This window comes from Tympanuchus pallidicinctus, unplaced genomic scaffold (assembly GCF_026119805.1).
Source record: "Tympanuchus pallidicinctus isolate F22 unplaced genomic scaffold, pur_lepc_1.0 scaffold26, whole genome shotgun sequence".
Taxonomy (NCBI): domain Eukaryota; kingdom Metazoa; phylum Chordata; class Aves; order Galliformes; family Phasianidae; genus Tympanuchus; species Tympanuchus pallidicinctus.
The window spans coordinates 430,797-458,156 of NW_026294743.1; the positions used below are offsets into that span (position 1 = coordinate 430,797).

The following is a 27,360-nucleotide window of genomic DNA, read 5'->3' on the forward strand; positions in this document are numbered from 1 at the left end:
AGGATAAAAATGTCAGAAATAAATCAACTGATTTGAAAACCTTTTTTATAGTAGGAAAACAGCACAGTTGGGTCCTGGAAATGGATTTTGAAGTTGCACTTAGGAAGCTGAAAAGTGACGAATAAGCCAGCAAAATAATTTCTAAAAGGTAAAAAGAGGAAAATCCACTGCCTAGACAATCAAATGGTGAGCTGTATGTTTTGCAATGCTTTCCATTACGCCATGTTAATAAAGTTCATTTTGCATTCTCACAACAGTCTTTTTTCATTACATATCTTCTCAAAGATAAGAGAGACTTGCACATGAACTGTTCTTGTTAAAGCATTTAACGTGCCAATTAAAACAGTATGAATAACAGAACATTCTGTAACTCAAAGTGACTGAAATCCCAAATGACTGTGTGACTTCAAATTCTCATTCTCTGGTTCTTGCTTTTTTTTTTCCCCCTACACTATTCTTCCTTCTTCTCTGCAATCCTTTCCTGCTCTAAATTTAATTTAAAACCAGTCTGCCAACCTTCTGTATCATATCAATTGTCAATAAGGTTTTTCTTACTGCAAATCAGTGTGTCAGATGAAACTCTTCAAGAAAAAAAATGTCTGTTGGTATTTAGAAGAGTACTAAATATATGTGGCCACGTGACAAGCATGCAGTATTGTAGAGGCATCAAAGAACTATTTTGTTGATTCTTACATAATTATCAGCTGTAAAAAAATAAATTGTCAATTGCTGACAATACACTATTCAGCACTCTCAGTCCCATAACCCAGTGGATTGTAGATGAATTGTAATAAAAAAGGGTATAGAATTCAATCATGAGATGAATGAATTAGGACCCTTCACCCAGAGTATGTGGAATAAACTCAGCAAGCAGTTACTGGGACAAAAAGTATTCTCTTGTTCTTTGGGAAGAAATGCCTAATAAAGGTTTATCTGAAGCAGTAAAGATGATCTACCTAGATGCTCAAGTCTTCCAGAGCATTTTATGATAGAAGACATCTGTAAAGACTGAAGGAAGAACATTACCACAATTCCCTGCTGAGGATATTAATGAGATAAGTAAAATAATAAAATAAAACCAGGACCAATTATGCTATGCTACTACAATTACAAATATTCTTGTATCCTTGAAGCAGGAATTAATTCCAATATTTTTCCCTAATATATTAAAAACAGGAAGCCAGACTTTGCAATTAATCTGTTTCCATAGTTCAGCATAACATGCTACATCTACTTGTCATCTGTCATCTTTTTTCCTCTTCTTTACTGTGGAAAATATTTTGTCTTCTCTTTTCTGAATAATTCTGCCATCCTATTACACCTTCCTTACTGTGACCCATAACTGCATCCTTCCACCTGCCTTTATACTTGTGTGCTTTCTATAATGACTCCAATTCTTGAATCAAACACAGCACCTCTCAGCATCTCCAGCTACAGAAAGTGCTCTCATTCATCAGATTTCCCATTCTTTCTGCCTCTCTGGTTACCACCTCAGTGCCAGGTATCTGTAGTGAGGCCAGAGCCTTTCTTCAAATTGCCAGCTTTACTAGCATCGCAAGCCACTCTGATAAAGACCATGATTCATTTCCGACCTTTAGAATAGGTGTTGAGGAAGAAACCATGACAATTACAGTCCCAATGCTACAATTCAAGACTAATTTAAGAAATTAAAATGGGGGAAACGTATTTGTTTTTAAATCGCAATTAATTATTACCTTAATAGTTTGCAAAATGGCCTTCTTAGAACTTATAGCCTGGCTCTGCACCAAACCATACAATAATGAATACCAGAGGGTTTGAGTAACAAAGTAAAACTGAGAAAGGCAAAAATTGTTGAAGAAGTCCTCCGTACAAATATTAACAGGATTGAAATGTAACAAGTATACAGACACCAAAGAAAACCTACAAACAGAATAAGAAATGATTTGCTAACCTTTACTCTGAGTCTTATTTTTGTTGCTGTCTTTCTGAAAGAAGTCCATACTACAGCTCCATTCTGCACTCTGTTTGTGTGGGAAGAGAGAGACGAGTTCCTCTCATCGACAAGAAATGCAACTGCAATACCAAAACAAGAATAGCTGAGTATTCATACAGATCCATATATCTAGACAGACCATTACTGAAAACAATGAATCAACCTTCAAAATGCAAGTAAGTATTTAGAATGTAAGGGCTCAACACTGATCATTTAAACTATCTTTGCTAACAAAACTGTGAGCAATACAAATGCGTAGCTTGTCCTGCCAATGGTTTGCCTGAGTCATGATTCCTCTCATCTGAGGGTAGGCACCTTCCACATACAATAAAAACAAGTGTCACACCAGTCACGCAGTGTGACTATAAATCTGGTGGAAACTATTAGTGCATTTGAATGGTGAATTATTTAACACTGGTAAGCTGAATTTTATCATCTCTTGGTTTCATTTATTGCTTCTCAGTAAAGAGAAGTTGGCTGTCATTTAAGGCTCTTCAAAGGAGCAAGAATAAATGCTGAAATGCTATTGCCTTCTGCCTGTTGCTAGGATTAACAGCAAAAGGCAGCAGCCATCAACTGTCCAATAATTCAGGAAGAATTGCTGAAGGGTCAGTAAAGTTCTAGAAATTTCAGTTGAAGGCTAAAGAAAATTTTCTTCTTTATCCAAACTTCTCCAAAACTAAACTCACGACTACCCTCCCAATTTTCACTGTTTGAACATGAAAGTCAGTAAACCACGTGCCAAATGTCATGTACATCACTAGCATATTCTGGAAAGTATATTCTAGAAAGCACTCAGTGATACTGTTGCGATGAGTACTGTATAAAAAATAACATGTAATATCATTTACTTTTAAATAAATGCTAAGCAAGTAAAAGCTTGCATGAAGAGGATTTTCTTGTTTTTTTCTTTTTTCATTTTTTTTTTTTTTTTTGCTTTTTTATCCCCAGAAAGAAGCAATAAATGATAAAAACAAATGAGATGAAAATGAACTAGCATTTTCTAGTACGGAGAGCTGCCTTTTTTCTTGATCTCCTAGAGTTACATAGGTCACTGTTCAGTAAAGAGCAACTTCTGGGAGAAGTGCTAAGCACCAGTAAGTTCCTGTAAGAGATTGATGCACTACTCTCCACCCTTTTGTCCACACAGGAATAAGAAGGCAGTGAATGGGGGAAACTGATTCCATATTCACCAATAATGGTTTTCAGAATATGGGTACCAAGAAAACATTTAATAACATGAATGTAGGCTTAGATATGTTAGCTTGAGACAGCAAATACCAGGATGAATTAACTTTCTGTGCAAAAGGCCTCTTTTTTGTTGGGTTTCTTTGATAGCATATAGCAAGACTTCTCTGAAGAAAGACTGTCTACAAGCAATGACCATGCATACTTTGCAGCTACCTGAATTCACAGCAAGTAAATGCACAGAATATTTACAGAGATGTAAATGAGCAAAAAAAAACAAAAACAAAAACAACTCAACAAAAAAAACAACATTAGAGAAAACATCATAATATTAGCAAAGTCACATCAGTGTAAATGGTTCCCAAGCCTGATAAAAATATAACATCTAAATTAAACAATCTTATTGGTGAATCTGAAAAGAGTGCAAGCAAAAATTGATAAAAAAAGATCTTAAATGATACCTTAGTGAAGTTGCAGCAAGATACCTTGTCTCTTCAGGTACCTGTAAAAGTAAAAATCATAAAAGATTTGAAACTAGCATTTCAAATGGTAACTAAATCTATGAGTAACTGTCTATGCAATAGAAATAAATTCACACAAGAAAGAAAAAAAGAAAAGAAACAACAAGAAGCCCATCAAGACAAGGCATCAAGACATACAACAGAAGCTGGCTGCAAAAGCTGTTTTGTAGGGATTCAACAATCAACTGTAAATAAGAAATATTGAGTTTTCTAGAAGATGTTAGTAGATGGGGGTTTGAAAACTTAATGAGGAAGGAATTAACTGATGAATGAAAATTAAAAGATTATTAACAAACAAATAATTAGTCATCAAGCTAGATTCCCCCAGAAGATTTTCTTTCTAAAAGCAGGTCAAACCGAAAACATGCAGAGCTCTGCAACAGTTTAAGAGATGAAAGATTTCTCAGCGGAAAAGCCTTACACAAAAAAGCGTTCACCCAATGGATTGCACTGTGCGCTGTTATTCGGCAAACTCATCAGCCAAAGAAAACCAAACTACCACACCCCCATGGGAGCACTGGGGCAGGGGCAGCTCAGAATCCAGACAAGAAAAAAGCAAAAGGTACCAGTGAAGTTTCCCTGACCCTGGCCTAGCCCTCTTCTCCTGTGCAGAAGAAAGAAAAGGGTCAGAAAAGAGGGAGGCCTCAGCAAAGGGCAGGTACACAACAGCAGTTGCTCCTTACAAACAACTCAGAAGATTAACCCCCACTCATAGACCTGCACCAGCTTGGGACTGGACCCTGAGGCCAGCCAGGAACAGGGGACAAAACATCAAATCTCATGCTTGCTTGAAGCTTTAGCCTAGTGCTAAAGTAACAGTAAATTGGTCCTAATTACGTGTAGACAAGTAGTAATTGCATCTGGCCAAGCCCAAGGGACATACATGTTTATAAAACTAAGGAACATAAAATAGCAGAAAGGTAAACATTTTTTCCTGATTAGGGTAATGGCCAATAAATCTAAATAGCTTTCATAAATATCTTTTTGTTGTGAAAGGAAAGTGGAGTTCTAAACATGAGTCATATATAGTCACAGTTGTCATTGCTTCTTTGTTTAATCACCTCTCCCAGCCTTACAATAATATTCTTTTGAGTTTTCTAAATAAACACTTCTATTTGCTTTTACCCATCATTGGCTTTGTGAGTTTTGCTTTACAAAATAAAAGGCAATGACTGATCGTAATCAGCTTATAGACAAGCTCATCCCATCTCATCCCTTCTGCAAGAAGAGGCTGATACGTTCCTTCTAGAAAACCATTGGTACCACTGCACTAACTCAACTAGCTGCAGAGGAAGAACCTGCTCTCCCAGGAGCTGCATTGGCTGCTGAGAGCAAGGGAAGAACCCAAGGCAGTTGCAAGGCTACTTGGACTGGAGCTCAGGAGGCACCGGCCAACAGTTCAATGCACTACTGAGCGGTGATTGTAAGCAGCATTCCTCAAAAACTGGTACGGGGCTGGCACTGACTAACGCCTTCAGCAACAACCTGGACAACAGGCAGGTGTGCCTTCAGGTGACAGCAATCTGGAGGCAGTTTTTCACATGCAGGAAGGCTACAGTCATTTAGAAGGACCCCAGACACAGATACCTCCCTATCAACAACATACTGGATAAAATTCTTTGCAGATAGGTCCCATGTCAAGATGTTTTCGCTGGCCCCTACTGGTATAATTTCCTTCCCACACACCCTGAACCCGTGGACATTAATCCCATGGATGTTTGTAACGTAATTAAAAAAAACACTCTTCAGCCACAGTAGGTAAAGAAACTAGTGATATAGTTGCCAGGGACAAAATCGTGAACCATTTCACAGCAGAGATAAAGTTTCAGGTAGAAGGAAGAGAAGAAAACCATATTACAGACAGCATTAATCCAGTAGGACATTCCCCTGGAACAGGCTGAGCACTAGAAATTCCAGACTTGGGCATAATTTCAGAAAGTGAAGGAGATAAGAGCAATGAATGGACAGGTCCTTAGTTTTGATTTCTTGCTGGCAGCAAAAAAGGATTCAAAAGACAGTGCTTCTCAAAGCCAAGAAATCACAGGAACACATGAAGGATTACAACATTTACACTGCCGAGGCCAGTGGATGAAACAAGTCCCGACCATTTCAACAGTAAAGCATTTTAAAGGACAGATAAAGTTTCTCTCTGCGCAGCCTCAACTGCCAATGGCTAGCTTTACACAAGTTCCTTCAATCGCTCTAATCCCATTTATCATTCTATTCTCTTTAAGACAATCAGCTTGGAAACAATTAGTCTGTTCACAAAGAACTTCGAAAAATATCAGACTCTCTGTACAATAATAAACAGTATCTCTCAGTGAGGCCACCAACCATTAATGCCAATGTAATAACTGCCAAAAAACAATTTTTTTTTTCCAGTTGACAACGTCAAAGAAGAAAGCCAGACAATGAAAGAGGTAGTTTCACAACAAAAACCACGAATGAACTTTATAATTTACCAGAATCAAGCTGCTGAAAGCTGCAGTTTACTGTTTCAATCATGAGCTGGTTAAAACAATTAAACCAGACTCAACAGCAGATGCTGAAAACGCACACACAAATCCAGACCAACAGCTGCTGCCTGCCTTATTTATCTGTGGGGATCACTACCACTCTCTACATACTTCTCTCCCTGGTCACACTTCTCTGCACCCATCAAGCCAGAGACATCTCAAAGCTGATAAAGCCTAACTATAACAAGCAAGCTCTCAACACCACATTTACGTCCTAGATTTAACGTAAACAGCAACAGACAAAGCGCAGCTGACCCAAGAGACTTCTAGGAACCCCTCCGGTTTGCAGAAACATTACAACACATTAGTTTAGCCAAAGGTGGAAGCATTGCTAGTGTTTAACTCATCAAAACAGTTCTCAAATACGATAGTTGAATGGCTGGGTTAAGTGTGTTGTCAATGCTCTCAAGCTGACAAAGGAACCAACTGAAGCCTTGAACTGAAGTTGTTTACTGTTACAAGAGAAAAAATCTAGATGCTATGGGAGACAAACTGTCACAACAACAGAGGGACTAAGAAGTTCAGATGCTAAAAATCTTTGCAGGAGTCTTTTGACTACAGTTCAGAACGATCCAGCAAATTCTGCACAGAGACCAAAGTAAATCCATAAACTTACCCAATAATCTACGCAGCGGGTACATCAGAAACTAAGAGGTATCATTGGAAAAAGAAGGAAGAACAATGTTACCGAGAAGACATATGTGGAAAACATTAAAGTCATCTCGTGCCAAACTGAGCAGACAATGCAGTTCTCCATTCATTTAAGGTATATGAACACCGGGTCACAGTGCCTGTGTGAGGCCCAGGAAATGATGAAGACAGAACAATCTGGATTTTCTCATGTGTACTGACAGACTGCCTTCACTGTGACTCCAGGACTCAGATCAATGCTACCATTCTCAAATCCTATGCAAATCAAAGAGAAAGTTCAAACACCTTTAAAAGGATTAAAAGGTAAAAGCTACCCTTCCAAATTTCTCTGGATGCTCTCCACTTGGTGCTTGGATATGGAGCAGAAACAGTATCAAGGGAAAACATGTTCAGTAAGGCCAGCAGGGAAAGCTTCCAGCTTCAAAAGAGAAACCTGGACTTTGTGCAGATCCCACAGCCACTCAGTAAGCATACGCTGTATCTTTGTTTTTGGGTTCTGTGGTAGGATTACAAACACTGCAAACACTAGCAGGTCAAACTGGAGTATAAATTATTTCCTGACTGGTCTTTAAGCTTAGGACTTCCCTTGGAAAGCAAAGCTTCATCTGAGCTTGATTGTAAGGGCAATGGAGATGCATTCTAGGTCATTTCAAACAAAAAACAAAGCTGCTCTCCTAAACAGAACTTATGATAATTCTACAGAGAGTTACATTGATTTTTTTATTTTATTTTTTTAAGTACTGCCTGGAAAGGAAAAGGAGATGTTTTATTTATTTTTCTTACGGGAAACTCTATCTGGTCTGTATTTTAGTTCAATTTCAAATCATCATCACAAAGTAGACTGCCGCATCTCCATATGAATCAGCAATGAAGCCAGTTAATGCTAGAAGAAGTTGAAGTCTGAGAAACAGCATCAAAAATGAATAAAATATTCAGCATTCTCAGTGCACGTTAGGGAAATACATAGAAGCCGTCCAACAACGTTCTTGCCATAAAGACATGACCCAAATTACAAAACGCTTTCCTTAAGTTGGTCGTCTCACTCTATGACAAGCAAATTCAGCAACAAAAAAACGCACACATTATAATTTACAGGAAGAAGTTTTGTTCCAAGAATTCAGATAAGCAATGTGATACTCAAGCCTACAAAAGGACACAGAGATTTACAGTTTCAAATAAGTCCCTAAGACATATTGAAGTTGCTTTTTTTTTTTTTTTTTTTGCATAATCCTTTTTAAAATCCATGCCACTAGAATATTCTCACACTGTTGCAGAAACGTGCGAAAGCAGAGATTGTTAAAAATCACACTGAGCAAGTACATGTAATCAGCACTGAAGACTTCATTCTTGGGGTAGTTCTCAAGCACATTACAAGCCAGCACTCTCCTTCTGCATGCCACTATTCTACAAAAATTCTTGTTACTATGATGATCAGTGGAAGACTAAAGTTCTACCAGTCCGAGAGCAGACACTTCTTACAGATCACTGTTATTCTAAAAAAGCTGCCAATTTCTCACATATCATTTAATATCTGAAGCAATTTAATTGCTGTACACAGATAAACTGAGTCCTCTTCTTGAAGCACTCAGTGGTTTTCACAACAAAGGGAGGAAATCCATATGGCTACTTTTTTTATGTCCTTTTCCCATAGCAAACCCTTACTACCTGATAGTAGAAATGACACAATCACTCTCTAAGGAGAGGGGAGAAGCCTTTGACATTGGTAGAGCACAGAGAAGACAGTAGCTCTGCTCCACTGAACAGGATGGAAAACGATGCCACATGATCTTTTCCTTGGTTTCTTTCATAACACGCTTCTTTTTTGTGGGGAGTAATGGAGAGAGAGAAAAGGAGTGAAAATTTGTTCTTCAGGAGCAAAACAGGACCAATTACATCAAGTACGGTCACGAGGGCACCACATACTCAATTGGCCTCAAGTAATATAAACAAGTTGCATAGATTCAATACTTCATCTAACAGTGACAATATGGCAATCTGAATTTAACTACTGAATGATTATCTATATGCTTCCCTGGTATATGTCAAGACAGAGCACAGACCTAATTTCAGAGAGCACACAGAAAGATCACCAAGCAGTAACACCCACAAACAACTGTATGAAAACAGGTGAACACAATTCCTTTGCTTGGTGCAGTATTCATTGTAAACAAACCCTTTTCAAGAACACCAATGGCATCCCAGCTTGTAGCAGGAACGATGTGGTGAGCAGGACTAGAGAAGTAATCCTGCCCCTGTACTCAGCACTGATGAGGTCCCACCTCAAGAACGGTGCTCAGCTTTGGGCACCTCAATACAGAAAGGACATTGAGGCACTGGAGCAAGTCCAAAGTAGGGCAACAAGGCTTGTGAAGAGCTTGGAGAATATGGCTTATGAGGAGAGACTGAAGGAACTGTGGCTGTTCACCCTGGGGAAAAGGAGGCTGAGGGGAGTCTCCACTTGCTGGTGACAGGACGAGGGGAAATGGCCTCACATTGTGCCAGGGGAGGTTTTGTTTAGATATCAGGAAAAATCTCTTTAGAGAAAGGGTTGTTAAGCACTGGAATAGGCTCCCCAGGGAGGTGGTTGAACCACCATCCCTGCATGTGTTTAAAAACTGTTTGGATGTGGTGCTCAGGGACATCATTTAGCAGAAGGTTGTTAGAGTTAGGGTAGTATGGTTGTGGTTGGACTCAAGGAACTTTAATGTCTTTCCCAACCTGAGCAATTCTATGTTTCTATGATTATATGATCTGATTTTTCAGAAATTGTCTGTATCTGAATTACAAAAATAATTGGCACAGCAAGTGCGTGCTTCAGCATAATGTACCCTCAGGTACCTCAGTAATGGCCCTCTGTGGGTTGAGGGCCACAAATGTAGAAAGAATCAATGTCCATATATGAATAGTAAAAATATCATTTGAATAAAATGTTTTCCATGCTAATCTACTTAGTTCAGGTATATGTAAGGAATGACCAGCCTGCTAAACCCGAGAACACCAAGCATCTCCCCATTAAAAGCCATTTCTGAAATTGCACCGCTCTTTGACAGAACTAAGCGGCAACTGGTTAGCAGACTGACAAGTTCCACTGTTCCCATGCCATTCAAGCAGAGCAGTTTTTTTTCCTTACACTGAGCTCATGCCATGCATTTGTTCACCTCCATTTAACGTCATAAGTAATTTAGATAAACTGCTCAGCGCTGGTTGTAAATTGAATGTATACCTACTTCTCAACTCTTTGTGTTACATTTGCCTTGTATCTTTCAATATTGCAGGAGAATAATCTGCTAATACATGGCTGACTGAGTGCATGTGGAAAAAAAGACAAAAATCCACAAGTATCATCTATCATCTAGGTATGATTTCTCCTTGTATAAAGCTAACAGAATCAAAAGCTGCTATTGACACTGAGTGAGCTGAAAATACGAACAGCAGCAAAGGACATAAATGCAGATAAATGTTCTTTTTCTGTGCTCAGAAGAGCTCCATATGATCTCGCTCTTAAATCCTTTCATTGATTACACTGTCTAGTAGAAGCCAGCATTTCAGCAGAAGCTAAATCTTTCTTGTTGCAAGTGAGGCTAGCTCTCCTCTTCCCCAGCCCCATTACCTTGCAACAAAAGTGCTTATCCCATTGTCGATATGGAACCTACATCCCAGCACACCCTGCACTACAACAGCAATGGCTACAACTTGTACCTGCGCTTGCACATGCGGTTACTCATAACTCAAACACTTCACTTTTGAAAATAGTATACTGATCAATTGATTACTATCTCCTTCTAGAGCTAGATCAGCTGCTATTTTAATGTTTAGCTGTACAACTTCATCTCCTGATACAGTGAAATCATCATTTAGTCTTCTTTTACTCATACTTTGCACAGGTCAAAAGAGTATTTGCTAGGCTTCATTTTCATTAAATTACTGAGGTTCCTCTGGCACAGTAGGTAAGATACACCTTCTAAGAAAGCAACAATACCATTGGGAGGATTTACACTTACTTGTGATTGGAAAAACATTCCTCTACCCTCGTACTCATTTTTAAGTGGAGAAAAGTGCGAACGTGTTAAGTGCAAATGTGGAATCTTCCTCAGCATTACTTGATATGGAAAGAACTGATGAAAACTTTTAGAGTCCGAAATGCTTATTAGAGCTCTCAGCTGTAGACACTGTAATGTTCATGGTTATAAAGCAAACTCCTGTGAAGTCAATGCCAGTATTTATTTCTATGACACGGAACTGACTTCCCATGTCTGCACCAGAGCAGCAACGTATCTGTTGAGTACTGCTGAAGGAATACAGCAGAGATGTAAGCGTGCAGTGCTCTTGCTTAACAGTCATTTGAAATGAGTATGAAGAGACACCATTACAAATCAGCTGGCCCTACTACAAACAAGGTTTTATTCAATGTGCAGTTCCTGCAAAGTAGCATGCAGTACGATAAACAGACAACTGATCCAAAACAAAAGAACTGCAGAATTCAGGAGAAGACAGTGCCTATTCTCTGGAATCTGTCTCGTCAGTCTGGAAAGAAAAGTAATTTTATTATTCATTTAAAAGTATTATAGAAGCAATTAAATCTCATTCACTTCGGTGCTTGCCAGTGTCAGTTCTTCCCTATTGCAGACAGCAGCACTTCAGCCTGTGACGTTCAAGGTCATATAGTATTCAACCTACAAACATATTGGCACAAAGAAGGTAGTAGATGTTGTCAACAACAGTGACATCTATCTGAAACACAGCATCTTTTTATTTATTATGTCACATTAATTAGCAATTTCAAATCCAAATGATTTTTCAATCTGTCACAATGCAAAAAAAAGCTTATCAACTAATTTTCTCAGTTAGGGAAAAATTACTCTCATCAGTGAGTTGCTTACACATTTGATATAAACTAACTTAAGTACTGCTGTTCGATTAAAAACAAAGAATACAAAACATACAAATGAAAAAACCTGCTTTGAATAGAGAACATGTGCTTGTACTGTACAGCATTGTGGAATCTGGACAGAACACAGCCATCTTTGCATTAGAGCAGCTGCCACAACTGAATTCCAGCTGGTTGCTACATTGTCACTTTCTTGAGTAGCCACAGTTGTAATGTAAATTTATGTTCATTTTAATGTCAGTGTTTTAATGTACATTCAGTACTTTCTGGTCCCATACTTCAGGTGCCCATGGAGATCAAAGTAAATCTATCTCAATCCTTCTTCAGTCTTTCTGACACTGTGAGATCAGGGACAGTATGAATTCAGACCAATGATAAGCAATCACTCTGAGGTGCTGCAAAACAATTTCAATAATTACAGCTCACAGAAGCTAGTAAATTTATCCCATCTCTTTTGAGTGCCCTTGATGAACTTCAACTTCTGTTTTCACTTTAAATAGCTTTTATTACAGATATCTATTTTTTTCAATTTATTAAGTCAAATTATGTATTTAAAAATAAGTATACATCTATCTAGAAATGATTGCATCTTGAAACCAGAAAAACAGCAGACAGTTAATCCCTGACTCAATATCCCACTGCTCTCCAGAACAGCAGCAAAAAATATTACTTCTATTTTGACTTTCACGCTCCGTAAATTAAATTATCATTTAGGATCAGAGGTCACTAGACATCAGGAGATTTTTGCAAGTACAATTTGTATGATTCCTAAGCTATTTCAAAAGACTTTACTGCCCAGGAAGTTTGAGATATATTTTTTTTTTTTTTTTAATGAGGATGAAAATTTAACTTTAAAGGTTGAAGATGCCAAGTACATGAAAAGTGCTTTCCACTTCTAACTGGACAAGACACAATCCCTCTCAGTCTCCAACACGGGAGGTTACACACTTGTTATTTAGAAGTTTGGGTGCAATACTCACAGGAACTTCTGTGCCGCACAACTCCCTAATGGCGGGTAAGTCTGAGGAGATAATTCCTTCAGCACATCCCAAAGCACCCAAAGAAAAAAGGCAGCAAAATAGCAACTGCGTGGAAAACAATGAATACTGCAAGAGGAATTTCACATTCATATGATCAGGTTTGTGTTCTTCCAAAGTTACAGCTGGCAACTTGCCTGGTTTTCTCAGTTTTATCCCCATCTTCTCCCACTGCCTTAAAGCTTTGGCTCTTTTCCTACCTGCTCTACAAACTAAACCTAAATGCCAACGATATTTGATGCCCAAACTGCAGTTACCAGAGATTGGACATAAATTCAGATTCAAAATCCAACTCAAAATAATAAAAATTAAAAAAAAAATCTTACAGAAAACTCAAATAACTCTGGGTATTTCAATCTCCTACCTACCACCACTCTTCTCATCTCCACACACATTTATGAATGTTCAAAGGTACTCCCCAGTTAATATCATATTAGGCAGAAGTCCCACACAGTCCAGATGGCACACTGAAGAGCATCAGTCTGCATTTTCCATACAACCTTTGGATAGTTAAACACGGAGATAACTAGAGACAGAAAGGTCCTGACAGTAAGGATACTCAGAAATACCATGAACAGGAGAAGAACAGGGCAAGATTTAGCTGTCATTTACTGTCATTTCATTAGCGAAGTCCCCACCTAGATCTGTGCTGTAAAAAAGACACATGCAAGGTCTTTAAGAAGCTGACCACAAACACTGTCTTTTTCCAACTCTAACAGACACAAGGACACTGTGAGGGGCTGGGAAAGAAGAGCAGAACACTTTCTTTTAAGCAAGAAAAATGCCATGCAAGAAACCTGTTAACCACTAAGGATTCTCCTGTAGTGGTATTTTTGTTACATACACGTGTTCTTCAATTAGTCTTTTCTAGACAGACAATACACTATACGAGCAATGTGAAGGCTTTGTTTCCTCAATACTGGGACAAATAAACATGCCTGTATCTGTAAGCAGTTTTAATTGAAGATGTCACGTAATTAAAGTGTTCGCACGGTGGCACAAAGGTGCCAGGTTGACTACAGAGTCTCAAGGATACTACAGTTTATTCTGCCTTACTAATTAACCATGACAAGTAGATTAAGGAATGACTGTCATATCAGAATATGGTACTCCCTACTAATAATTTAACTATCCAAAGCTACATTTGAAGCTATAAGACAAATAGTTTAGCAATTGCTAAGCTTACAGACTCAAAAGAACCCTCCTATTTACCCGAGACAGACCAGATTACTTCCAAACATCAAACAATTAGCAAAATTAAGACAGAGAAGATCAAATGGATCAAATAAATTGAGTATATCGTACAGGACAAATGAATAGTTTCTGTTATTCGTCATTTTGAGTTTGGGCTGGACAGTTCAGCTACTTGGTTTGGTATATTACTTTTCCATCAAATAAATCTTCCAGGATTTTTTCTGTCATTAAATTTCTAACACCCATTTCTCAACCTTTTCCTCTCTATGACTACAATTTCTCATAGAAGAAATCAGTAGTGAGATCCACAATATCAGAACAAAGTTGTACAGACTCTTTCTCACTGAAAATTAGGACTTCACAGCATTTTAGGATAAATGAAAGTAGTCATTTGAAGACTTTCTAGAAATACTTCAAATTTGTACATATTTCATCTGCTCTGATTTAAACCCACTCAAATTATGGAACTTTAAATGAGGAATGTCATTGATGGTGGCATATTTTTTTTTAAGTTGAAAGAACTTCACTTACTTTAGATGCGTAACACTGTTCCCCAACCACAGCATCACTTTGTTAACAGCTATTACAAACAGGATCCAGTACAAATCCCAGGCCCAAGTACTGTGCTAAAATAACAGCTAGACACATGCAGGTTTGTCTAAAAATAGCACCACATTGTTCATTATCTTTTTTTTTTTTTAACAGATGAGCAGGAGGATTAATTTTAAATGGTGTGCACTGCAAGTAAGACAGGAGATCATGAAATTTCACTCAGCATTTACACAGGGAAAAAAGTTCAATTCCAATAAAGGTTTACAAAGTATGAACACAGTAAAAGCCAACTGACCCTTCCCAACTCAACTTTAAACTTTTTAAAATAAGTGAAAAGATCACCCTGCCACTCCCCGAGATGTCTGCCACTTTGTTGTCACAACACCAATGCTCTGCAGAATCAGGCAGTTCTGAGATTACAATTAGGGGTATTAAATCAAGCCCACACTTGTTCCCAGAAATCTTTCAGCTTAAGCAAAGAGATTGAGAACTTCAGAAAACAGGCACGGAACAAACTGCTCTCCATGAATATTCCCATACAAGTTTTGACAGCATGCCTGATATGAATGGGAAAAAAAAAAAATCTGTTATCTAATTCAGGTCACGTTGAAAGGTTAGCGATTTTGTATGGGAATCTTGAATGGCCTTTCCTTGTTCTGTGAGCAGAGGGATTATTTCTTTCATGCTGTATATGCTGCGCCCTTGCGAAACGCTTCATTCAATTGAAAAACTAGTTCTGGAAACAATGTCTTGTGTAGCACTGTCCCCTGCCACACTGCTTTATAAGTTGAGAGGGAGAGCTGAAGCAGACAGGAATAGCTTCCTAGTACACTTTTGATTAAAGACAATATCACTCCATTCTATATGGTAGATAGAAAATCCTGCTTTATTAACAGTCTATGACACCCTAATGAACTCTGGCAAAACACAGAAGGAAAAGCAGATCCCTACTGAGCTGTCTGAAGGAGCCAGAGGGATCCAAAGAAAAACACAGGCAAGATGTTAACAGGAGAGCTCGGGCAAAAACCCGACTACAAAGGAAAATGAAAAGCTTACTCTAAGGCGGAGAAGTATTGTATTATTAATAATAAAAGGACAGTTTTCAATGTAGGGTTATCAGGCATGCTTTTTCTGCACTGTTTTGAGTCAGCTACCTTTGTCTATTACCATAAAGGCAGTGCCACCAGTTAGTTTTGCCTAAGTAGCCCCCATCGGCTTGTTTAAACTGGAGCATTCCTTTTTAAAGACTCATTTCTTTTTTAGTTACTTTGCATGCAGTGCGAAACAGTGTACACTCTGCTAAAACAGAGCTGCACAGGAGGAGGCCAACTGCATAATAATTCTTGAAGAGGCTGAAAATGACTAGAATTAAATTATGCTTTCATTTTTCTTATGTGTTTTAATCCGATTTGCCTTAATTGCATGTTTGCAACATGTTAATTATCAGGGCTTGAGTTGCTATCTAGTAGAAGAATGATTTGACTGTGAAAGCGAAATCCTCCAAATAACACAAAAGTTTGGCAACAAATTAGATTTGCAAATAAGCAAACTTTACTGCATTACCCATAGACCTAGAATTTCTAAAAAAGAACACCATAAATCACCAATTTATGATCTCCGATATCCTTTCATTTTTCTAGCAGTGAAAGCAAAAACTCTACAGAAAGCCTACACTACAGAAAAAACTACCCATTACGTAAAGCCCAGATGAATAGTTTAACACACAAACGCCACACAAAACCCCAGAGTTAAAGCTGAGACGTGCTCTCAACATGCTGCTACAGCCCTACTGCTGGCCCGCAGCAGGAGTGAGACCACAGTCTGGAAGCAGCAGCACATTTTCCCAGAAGCCGGTGAAGCTGCACCACTTCCAGCAGCTCAAAATTTGGCTCAGTAGTACTCAATGTGTACCAAAGAGGTGACAGGAGCAAATCTTAAGTACTGAAGGTAATGTACTCTCATATTCCTCAAGTAATTGGAAATTAGACTAAAATGCTATGAAAAAAAAAAAAAAGAAGTGAGGAAGAACTTGCTGACACCAATTTGTCTTTGAAACACCCTTCCATAATGTGAAAGGCTTCCCTGGATACTTTTATCAATTGTCACTCTCACCCAGCTCTGGGGAGGTGTTGACTAGCCTCAGCTTCAGATTCATCCCAGAGGAAGGGCTCACACCACCTCCTTGGGCACGTTTTCTGTGGGGTCAGTGCACCAGGCCCTGAGGCACAGCAATCTGCTGTAATTAGGAAAACACTCCAGGAGAAGAAAACCTAAATAGGTTTTCACTGAGCTACTGCTCCTTTAGGTTTGTTGTACTGCTAATAACAACTCCTACCAGTGCTCAGCCCTAAAGATGCAAGATGCAAAAGACAGCATGAATAATTCAGGGAGCACTGGGTCCTGAGCCCACCTTCCCTTCAACAAAGGGAGAAGCAATGCATGCACCTCAGGTAGAAGTTCTTCTCTATCAGGCTTCACCTTTTCTCCTTCAGCACTTTGTTACTAAGTGCTGTGTAGGTGTGAAAAGCCTTATTGCCAGGTAATTTTGTTGGGATCAGACTTGCAACTACCTGCTTTGCTTCATATTCATATACGCAGAACAATCAAAATCTGTTTTATTGCCTAACAATAGCCAATTTTGCTCTAATGATTTTAAAATAGCAAATTTAAGGAATAGCACCCTGATTAATTCATACATGGCACCTATCCACACATGAATAAAATACCTTATTATTTATTACCTTTCTCATAATGAACTTCGCAATAAACAACTGGAAAACTAATTTGCTTTTTGACAATACCGAACCTTTGAATAGAGAAAATCACGGAGTCGAGCACCGAGTGCAGGCCTGTGTGGTAAGTGGTCTCCATGGCAACCAATGGATTTTATGCTAAGTCTGGCCTTTAAAAACATTTCACGTTTACCACTGAGAAAAAGATGGCCTTGATTTAAAAATGATACAACAAGTATCTTGAGCGGGCATGCTTTCTCTTCTCCGCTGCAAATAAAATTAACAGGCGTCCCTTTAACACTAAATCCTCTCAGCACCGTGTGTCATCATTGACGTATGTGTGGGCCTGCTTTCAGCACGGAATTTTTTTTCTTGCATATCATTGCACAACATGAAGCCCTTTCCCCCCCATTTTCCTCTCCTTGTTTTTCTCTATCCTGCACGAAAATAGAACGTCAAGCTCTTATCTCAGTCAGTGATCATGGTGACAGTGAAAATATTATTGCATGCTTATCTACAGCAGTTTCAATCATACAAGCTTATAATAACTTGCAATAATGGAAGTAGTAGTAACTATAGCTGCAATGCCTGCTCCAGCCTAATTTACTTGCACTCCACATTCAAGTAACTGGAGTCCATAAAAGGGAATGTATTTTTAATAAATAAAGATTCCAGCTTAAGGATGTATGTAATTATTGACAATAATGTGCCATAAGGAGTTAAGAACTATGATTATCATTATTAGAGCTTAATGAGACTTCTGCTTGCAGTATTGGAATTTGAATAAAGGGCATTACAGTAGATGGACAGAATTATAACTGAATTAATCACTATTTTCAATTCCTTACTACCTGGCAGCACGGGGCACATGCCCATAACATTTAATTCAAAGCAGAGTTCGCAAGCACAAGTAATTCCTCCTGGCATGGGTGTGGGATGCCTGCTTTTGCTTGATTAGGAATGCAGCCTTGAGAGCTTTGGATGAGTAGGAGGGAAAGATACAGAGACCATCTGTTGCTATTCCTGTGAAGGTAATTTCAACATGCATTCAGTCATCATCGTGACAGTAATAGCACTTCATACATAGCCTTTCACATCATCAAATGTTTGGTCTTTGTGTTCCATTCCATCTCAACTGCAGTATAAGCATCTCACCACGCTGAATGCTTATTCTACCATCTCCTTTGTCTGTGGTACATTTCCCTTCCCATATAACTTAAGAAAGTTCCTTTACTCAACCACACTGAACAAGGGGGCACAAAACCATCAAGTTCTGTTTACCATGAAACAGGACAAGGTAATCAAATTTATTACCCTCTGCGTTACTTATTCTTATCTGCTGTTGTACTTCAATTTTTCCAAGGGTCAATCATCCAAGCAGCAACAAAAGATAGGAGCCCCAACTGCGATGGAAACAGGCAATGAAACACAAGCTAAAAAGCTTCTGTATAAAGCATGGTCCCCAACATGTCTCTACGGAGGACTAAAGTTTGCATCCTATAGGAAAAAAAAATTACTAGGTACAAATCTATCAGATATATGGAAAATACAGCAACAACAGGTCCAGCGGTGGTCAGGTCCAGTGGTAAGGAATGGCAAGAAAAATTCTGCCTGTCTTTCATTCACTCCTTGCATCGGGACAAACTAACCATGCTTGTACCTTGCAGAGTACGTTAACCTCAGTAACAACACACTACGGTATGTCAAAGGAATTTTGCTTACAGTGAATGTTGTAGCACTAACACTAGCATCATCACCACCACCCCCTCCCATCCTCTCTGCTTCCACACAGATGGAGGAACACCGTGCCAGAGTTATGATTAGCATAGTGTTGGAGTTACCAGAAACAACTGAGCAGTTCCTGACAGACCGCTTGACTTTTTTTTTTTCCTTTTCAGAATTTTTAATTAATATTTATTTAGGAGAAAAATAAGACATATAAAGAAAAAAGATGAGAGATGTAAACAAAGTGCTTCAAGGGAGGGTCTTATCTGTTGACTCCTTCCCTTGATCCCTGATCTACAGACATGTCCACAGAAGTACTGACAACCAAGGTGAGTCCTACCCCTTGGTTCCAAACCAAGACTATCAGAGACTCCTGTGCTCCTGCAGCCAGCCTTCATACTCTGCTTTGAAAGCAAAGGGCAAGAATCAACCACCATTAATACCAACGGATGCGGCAATATTTCCAGTAAATTAACAGGCAAACCTTGTGGTTTTTTTTGTGAAAAAAAATCACCTGCAAGCAAAAAACACAATATAAAGAAGATGGTACTGTATAGCATGCCTCCCACACAGAATTTCTTTCACATACTCCCAAAAATTCTACTGCATTACATTTAGAAATAAATCATACCTCAATCACTTACAGCAACTGTTTTGACTTAATAAACTTCTGGTTTCTCCATACTTAAGAGAGGAAAACGTTCACATCTCACATACCATAACACGGAACAGAATCCTGTGTTCTTGAGACTTTAACAAAATATTTGCCCTCATTCTGTACTATTCTGGGGGAGGAAAAAAAAACACAACCAAGACAAACATACATAAAACTCCTAAGTCCTGCTGTACAGATCTCCAGTACCAACTTGTATTTTATCTACCGAATAAGAATCTGAAGGTACATGTTGGTGGCAAATGTTAAATGGTTGAAACACCAGAGCCTTCTCAGTGCACACAACCATTTTCCCTCTTCCTAAGTAGAGACGCAATGAGACCTTTAGTCAGGCATGGCAGTGCACTGACCACATTTGAAAGTGGCAAGCTTGTCATCTACCATCTACCAAATATCCCAGCTTCCACAGTTTCTCACAAAACTCATTGACTTCTGAAAAAAAAAAAAAAAAAGTCTATGTAAATTTGAATTGCGTGGCTAGGGAGAGCAAAAAAGTATGCATAGTCATTAGACAAAGTCTACATACTACGTAGGCAAGAAGAAGTTCTACTAGCCACTGCCCAAAATAATAGTCACACACAGACCTATAAAAAGCCTAGCAGTAGGGCCAAGTTAGAAATTAAATATATTTACACAACTGCCAGTTCCAAACAGAAAATGTGGCTGTTCTGGCAAAAAAAATCAATTGTTTCACATAATGAAACACTAATCTACACTTCTAGATCCTATTAATTTTCACATATAAATGTTCTAATGTAGGAGCATCAGGAATCTATGAAAATAATTTCTACTGACAGTTACAGGATTAAGCTCTTTTCAAGTAGTTAGAATGGCTAACTTAAGTTATAAATTGCTTTTAAAGAGCAAAGCATAGACTATAAGCCCTCCCCCACGCCTCCTACCAACTGACATCAACAAGGCATCTGGGACAAGTGTATGCTGGTAATTCATCTTAATTATTTGTCAGCAAAGCTGCCCTAATAGGATCTGTCTTTCATTTTGATTAAAATGACCCTCTGAAATGCGGGCCTCATAGAATGTTGACAAGCTGAGGTAAAAATTGAACTGTCTGGCACTTCTAATTTTATCTCTGGAAACTGAAAGAGTGTTTCTAAATACTCTTATATAACTACTTCCTTCATTTGTCCCTCTCTGATTAGCTTCCACATCAAGAAGATTCTTTTGGTGATCAACAACGACAGCTATCTTTGCTCTCCATAGTTTTACTCCAATATTTAGTATTACTGGATACAATAAAAGAGTTAAACAACCCCAGCTAATACTTTTTTTTTTTTTTTTGAATCACATAACCATGATAAATCCATCGTTCTGCCTCGATATGCAGGTACAGTACTCTACTAAGTATTATCATATATTTTTGATCATGCTGCGAAGACATGATATTTATTTAGGAACTTCACTTTTTTTTGTATACCCTAAGACTTACCATTTGCCTCAATTAGTGTATAAACAAAACTGACATTTACTGTCAGGATGCAAGATTACAGATTTGATTTTGAGGTTATTAAGACATTCTTTCAGAGGTGTTTTAATTGAAATTTTCTCATTAGATAAAAAGTTTCACTTTATGATACCAGTTGCACATTAAATGTTATTTCATTATTACTACTCCAGATCAAGTTGTGTGTACAACTAGAAACCACAGATAGTTCCTCTCAGGGCTTGCGTGAGGAGGCATCAGGTACACGGAAAGCTGCATGAAGGAAAGAGCTCTTGGGCTTAGAAGGGCAGCTGCAGAAACGTAGAAACAGTAGGCTGCCAGTGGGAAGATGGCAACTGAGTAAATAGGAACACTAACTCGAAAATCTGAGAAAAAAAAACAAACCCAACTTCTTGTTTTTTTCAATACATCTCACACATTGTTTAGAGGAAAGATGGGTTGTAGCACTTCAGCTGGCTCAGATGAAAAAGGAAACAAAACACACAAGTACCAAGGGTGGGGATATATACAAACTTCTCCCACTACAGTTTGCCAAGGAGTGGTGGCAATAATTTCCACTTATGTTCTATTTAAAGCTGTTGGGAGAGCCTGAGGATGGTCTAAGACAATGTGATACAACACACAACATATGTTTAGTCTGAATATGCTGTACCCTTTTTTTTTTTTAATGCTTCTAATCCCATATCCTGTCAGCATCAGCCTTAAAAAAAAAAAAAAAAAAGAAAAAGTGATTAGATAAAACATTATCCCACAGATTTTAATTTATGGTCTTGGCACACACAGACTAATGTCTAGTGAGATTTTGAATACTGATTCAGTACTGGAAGTGGGAAACAGGAAAGAGAAAGAGGTGAAACAAGAAAGGTCAAGCATCAGCATTGGTAAGATTTACATGGACAGTGGAGTCGAATGCACTTTCAGTAAACTTGCAGATAACAAAAAACTGCAAGGAGTGGCTGATTCACTAGAGAGCCATGCAGTCATCTACAGTGTCCTTGACAGGTTGGAGATGTGGGCTGTCCAGGCGGAAGCGAAAATGGGACATACCATAGGAGCATACACAAAGCTGCACAAAAGAGAGCACAAGAAGAAACAAGCAGGAAAAGGCTTGGAACTTCCTTTTCTATACTTTTAATCAAGGCAGTATTCTGATACTGTTAGATTTGCATATCTGTTTGAGCTCCACCAGTTGTGAATAAGTTCAAAGAGCAGATTTTGGGTGAACACAAAGAGCGTTCAATGAAATTGCTCAATCCCTGCATAAGTCTGTCTTGCCTAGGATATCACAAACCATCCTGAACACAGAGCAGTATGTTCGTTGTCATAAATCACACCCAGACACTTGGAGCAGTAAATCAATACTGTTCCTATCTTCTGCAAAAGGAACAGGAGGCTGACATAACCTACAGAGAGAAAAGGGAAATCTGCCAGCCTGCTCTAAACGGGACTCCAAAACATGAGAGTCACAAGCTCTTCACTCAGTAGAAAAACAATGCTACTGCTACTGACACTTCCCCTCTTCACAGAAATTTCTTGTGTTTGTAGTATATAACTGTCATACCATTGGCATCAACATTCTTGTTCTTCAAAGAGAAAGACAGGTGGTAGAAAGAAGTCAACTACAGAAGGGGTGAGGCAGAAGACAAGCATGTCCTGCTCCAAAAGGCAAATAAGGAATGAAAAAAGAGTCACATTCTTTCACCTCCACAGATAATCGTAAGAGACTTGTTCCTGATGTCAAAGCCGCCCTCCAGAAGACAAAAACTACAATAAGGGAGTAGGCAAAGCAGCAGGAGTGAAATTCTCTGAAGAACCCATTCTACTAGAGATCTTGCCAGTAAGTTAAATAAAATTGTGTGAACTTGTTTCTCAGAAGCTCGAGGAGGTGGGGGGAGGGGGAACTGAAAAAAAATAACCTATCCCAGGAAATACTTCCAGTTTAATCTCAATGTCAAATTCCTTGGGGGGCAAAAACACCTTAAAACCCATAGAAGCCCAAGTGTTTCTAACAACATCTTCCAAATGCATTCTTTATTATTTTTCTGATTGACTTAGTTTGAATTTTTTTCAGTTTTATTAAGGAGAAGCTTAAAATACTAAAATTTGGCCAAAGGATAAGTAAAACAATTCAGTGAAGTTCTCATTTAAGCCCCTAAATAAGATTGATGTCAAAATTACCTAATAGATTTAAAATCCATCATCATACCAGCTCCCTTCCAACTTCCTACAGCACAAGAGGTCCTTTAAACTTTGTTCCTCACCTTTAAACTGTGTTAGCAAAAAGGTGTGTGGTAGTAAAAAATGGAAGCACAGAAAAAAAAATTTCTTTTATGTTTGAGGCTCTGAACCCTAGGAAAAAATATCAGAGTTCAGCATGTGTGGGCTGAGAAGTTTACTTCAGAAAAGAAGTATGATGAAGTACAGGAAAATGTTTTCATCAAATGGAATGAGCCACAATGGAGTTAGGAAATAATTTTTCTGGTGTTGGCTCTTCTTTTCATGACTGCTGACAATTTGGGCAACCTCTTTGAATTTGTTAGCTTCTGTTTTCCCGGTCTTTAAAAAGAGATGATACTCAACAAAGTGATCCAGGATGTACAAATGAAACATTCTATTAGAAGATTTTCTGCATTTTGCCTAAGATCCAGAGTTTTAAAACCTTCTGTAATTCACAGTTCAGTGAATTATCCGGAAACATAAAAGTCTTTGGATAAAAACATTTGCATTTAGATACATTTAACCTTACATTAAAATCAAAAGATGAATAATACTTCAATGCTCCTGTCATATTTATTATTAGCTCTGCTCAAGGTGAGCAAAAGCTCTCGGGAACAGATGTGCCAGACCTTCTTCCCCTTCCCCCCATTCACTTCTTTTTTTCCTTCTTAAACTGCAGGTGTGCCAAGCACCTGTGCACTATTTTTTTCACAGTAGTGTTTTTTCATCCTGGCACGAAAATCAGAATGCAGAAAAGACATGAGGGATAAAGGTTAAAAGAAATGACTGGCTACTAAATTGACTGCATAAAGAGTAAAAGGGAGATAAAACTGGTTGTACAAATAAACATTCTGACCTATTCTGCCATAAACCTCTATGTCATTTTAACCCAAAGATTCTCTCTGAGAGCTCATGCTTTTATTACTTGCACTTGTGTTCACAGGACCGTTTAGGTTCAGAGGGACCTCTTCAGATCACCTAGTCTAACTACACTGCTCAAGCTGTTCAGTTGGAGCAGGTTGCTCAGGCAGGGTTCCAGGTAAGTTTTCAGTATTCTTAAGGCCACAGACAACACAGCCCCTCCAGGTGCTGTTCCAAAAGGGGAGACAAAACAAAAAAGACAGAGTTAGAGGCAAAGGAATGGTGCATGTCATAAGCATGGGAAAGGAGCAAGGATAATTTACTGAGCCACACAGCCTGTTTCTGTGGCTGTGGTCTATCCACGTCTTACACCTCTTTTATCTTCAAATATCTTTGCAATAAACATTATGATTTCTTCTGTAGCTCAACAATGACAACTGCAGAATACTGCTGAGACAATGTCTGCACTAAAATACATGGTGGTTCTTTGGTTGTTTTTATTTTTGTTGTTGGTGGTTTCTTTTTCTTTTTTTTTCTTTTTAGGAATACAGTTCTGAGATGTTTTCCCCAGTAGGTGACAACAGCACACTTCCCTCAAATGGAGCGTGGCCTGCTTGTTGCCCAAATGTTCTTCCTATTTCCCTCCTGTTTTCACAATCAGAGATGTACAAACATTGGTAAAGTAGTTTTCCTGGGGTCCCATTCCTGGTTACACAGAATACACAATCTTCTACTTTTTTTTTTTTTCTGATGATCAGCTATGGTGTGCTAATATCCATTATGACTAATTTGTATGTTTGTGTCAGTACTGCAATCAAATTTAAACTCATGCTTAAAAACATCTTAGAGATTCACTCAGCACTTCATGGCACGGTATCCTGTTCCATACCCTGAGTCATAGCACAACAGAAGCATACCAAAAACTTTCAGATTTTACTAGTCATCTGCTCTTGAGCAGAGGAGACTTTTTCACACTATTGTCCTAACCCACTATGTTTATATTTACAAAAGGTAAAGAACAGAAAAGGACTCTCTTCCTCACACACACACAAAATTAAAATAAAACAAAAAAAAATTCACACCTTTTAGGGAACAGAGGGAAAGAATAAGTAAAAAACCCAATAGTAGGAAAGAGCAGAATTGATTGAATAGAGCTAATGAGAATGAAGAGAGTGCTAAAAGGGTCAGAGGTTATGCACAGAGCAACCCTTTAAAAAAAAAAGATATTACGATCTTTGGATATTTTATCCAACCTGTGACCCTTGTCACCAGTTAAAATATCAAAAGGTACTGCAACATTAACCACCAGACATTTTAGAAGAGTTCAAACAGCCTGTGCAAGCCTAATTAAATCTGTCACCAAATCTGATAACCAGTACAGGAAAAATAAGATGGGGAAATTCATCGTGACTCAAAATGAAAAGGTAGGTGGGATGAGAATACTCACACTGGCATTTATTATGGGAGAATATTGCAATAATCAGCCCCAGCAAACAACCATCACTCGACGTGCATAAGGCTGAGCTTTTCATTCTCAGTATGTTAAGCTTCGAATGCCAAGGAACGCTCATAGCCCAGAAAGTATTTCATGACCATTTTGTTACAAGTAGCTCCATCAGGCAAACAGATGCATTGGAGCACTCAGTTTGGTTCTAGCTGTTTTCTGCTTTGTTATACTTGTATAAAGTTCTTAGATTGATTTTTAAGAAGAAAGGAGACCTAAAAAAAGAGCAAGTTGTTATCATGAACAAAAGCAATCAAACACCTTAGTTTATTTACAGCTACATGTGACCCCTCCTAATCTAGGCAAACTGTACAGCTTCAAAGTTTCTTTACTCATGATTTATTCTGAGAGACGTTAGGAAAGCAAGAACATTACAGGCTTAATTAGACAACAGCATATTAAATAGTTGAAGAATTCAGGATAGTCATGCCAGCCAGAAGTACCTGCTACAACACGATGCACTGCACTCAACTACTATGTGATAAGCAAATTTTCAATATGATAAGCAGAACATTTGACCTTTGTACCAGAAAGCATCACAGCCCTACACAATTCACACAGACAATGTAGAACTAATGACCTTCTGAAGCAGATAGAAAATAAGATCTTATCCATCCTCCCAATGCTCTTATACTTAAACAGAAATGAACAAAAAAATTGATCTGCTTCTCTTACATAGCTAGCTTTGTAGTCCTATTGTAACCAGTGAATTGCAGACCTATCCTTAATAGGGATATTTAATGTCTGACACTGACCTTTCTAAGATTATCTCATTTTGGACATGCTAGGCATTGCAGACTTGGCTTTGCTCTTCTCTTACATAAAATAATAACATGCGTACTTCCATTTGGAAGTATGAAGACATCAGCAGCTACACTTCACCATTCAGAGGTCACGAAGATGGAAAAAAATATAACAAACAACTGAAGCTAGACAAGTTGTTCCTAAAGGCTCTAGCAGTCAGAATCAATGTGTAATAGAATGAGTTTCACAAGGAAGTTCATTTTCAAATTTCAATATTTAGTCTTGAAATAAGTGCTTCTTTGATGAGAGAAAACAATTCAAAAGACACTCTTCTTAATGTATGACATTAAAATAAACACCAACCTAACCTGGCACTTAATTATTTTTCCTTGTAAATCCTGACCCTGTTTAATATCCAAACAAACAACATTTTGTATCAATAACAACAGTAGGCCATTACACTACTAAAAGAAAATGCTTCAAGTTTTCATACTGACCTGCACCACTCATCATCTCTGCTTACGGTTATGATTTTTCTGGGCTAGAATATCTCTTAGTAAAAAGCAAAAATTTTTGAAGTCAAGAAATACTTTTTAATATTACCCCTTGGCTTTCTCTCTTTGAGGAAGACAAAATTTAATCTCTCCAAATGGAAGTTACTCTTTTCTGCTAAATTTATGTGATTACTAAGAAACCTTAGATCCACAGGATGTAAAAGAGATGAAAAGCAACATTAGCTGATGTATATCAAATCCACTCCACTTTTATCAAGCAGATCTAAAAAGTTATTAGTGCTGTGGTAAGAATACAGGGTGCATCTCTAACATGCTTTCATTATTTCCTGATGTTCATACCCTTCAAGTGTTTTAACATTCTCTGGGCATAGACAAAGCAGACACTGGGGTGGGTAGATAAGTTTT

General features: G+C 38.2%; 1 long non-coding RNA gene across 9 annotated transcripts in view; it reads right to left on the bottom strand.

Annotated features, from left to right (window-relative positions):
- Positions 1-27,360, bottom strand: part of LOC128084331 (uncharacterized) — a 207,798-nt gene that overhangs the window by 110,823 nt on the left and 69,615 nt on the right. For all 9 annotated transcript variants that reach the window (XR_008208466.1, XR_008208472.1, XR_008208468.1 and 6 more), the window contains exons 3-4: positions 3,625-3,665; positions 1,934-2,055 (exon numbers count right to left, since the gene is read on the bottom strand). This is a non-coding gene — a long non-coding RNA (uncharacterized LOC128084331). The remainder of the gene's footprint in view (positions 1-1,933; positions 2,056-3,624; positions 3,666-27,360) is intronic.